Here is a 1072-nt window from a genome sequence, read left to right on the forward strand (position 1 = left end):
GATTTTAAATATAGGGCAAAATGGCCTAGATAAAAAGCTTTTCTCATAGGCAAAAAATACCCTCCCCCCATATTTTCTTGGCGAATGTTCAAGGCTGATTATATTACAACCCTTCGTATGCGTACGGTAATTCATGAATGAGAATACGATATAAAACGCATGACGGGACGATATAAGATATCAGACAGACTCTCTTTTATAAATCTGAAAGTGATAACTGACTCTAAATAACATCACTGAAATATTTAGCAGGAAAATCCAAATATAAACATAAAAATTGATACTAAAATCCATTTTAAAACAAGTGAAGTTTTAATTGTTAAATTACAAATTTGATGTGCTCTTTTAAAACGCGTCTAGGATTCTAGATCACGGGGCGAACTAAATAATTTTTTGTTGTTCATATCGAATAATTAAGATGACTTATTATAATATACGATATTAAAAATAGTGTTTTTTCATTATTCCTAAATAAAATTATACCAAAAATCTCTAATTACAAATATGCAGAAAGGAGATTTTAGAGATGACAGAAAACGGAAGTTATACCTGATAAATATGCCACATCCACTACGGAGTGACATGACAGAACACTGCCGTTACTCTTCTCCAAGTTAAGTTATATTTGTATATAACATTTGACATTGTTTTAGCTTTCAATTTAACACGAAGAAAGAACAATGGACATGATTTTATGAACTGTGAATTTTCTTGCAAGTAAAGGAACTATGTAGAATCTTTTAAAAATCTCAAATCTTCTTGAGATATGCTGTAATTTTTTTCCTGGTTGGCATAGTGTTTGTACAAAATAAAATATTATTTCAAGTAAAAAAAATATATTTTTGCCCTTGTTCCATCCAGTGTCATTGATTTTGTATAAATGTGGTGGGGTGAAAAAAAAACACGGTAAAACAAAAGAAAAAATATATATGATTTTTTTCTTTACATAAATTGCACATGCACAGTTTGTGTAGCAGTTTTACGTAACAGAATGATGCAAGTGGAGAAAACAAAAGGAAACAAAATGCATAGGGGACGAGGACATGTGCTAAAGACCAGAAAGCTAAATAAG

Source organism: Penaeus monodon, chromosome 28, assembly GCF_015228065.2.
Source record: "Penaeus monodon isolate SGIC_2016 chromosome 28, NSTDA_Pmon_1, whole genome shotgun sequence".
Classification (NCBI taxonomy): Eukaryota; Metazoa; Arthropoda; class Malacostraca; order Decapoda; family Penaeidae; genus Penaeus; species Penaeus monodon.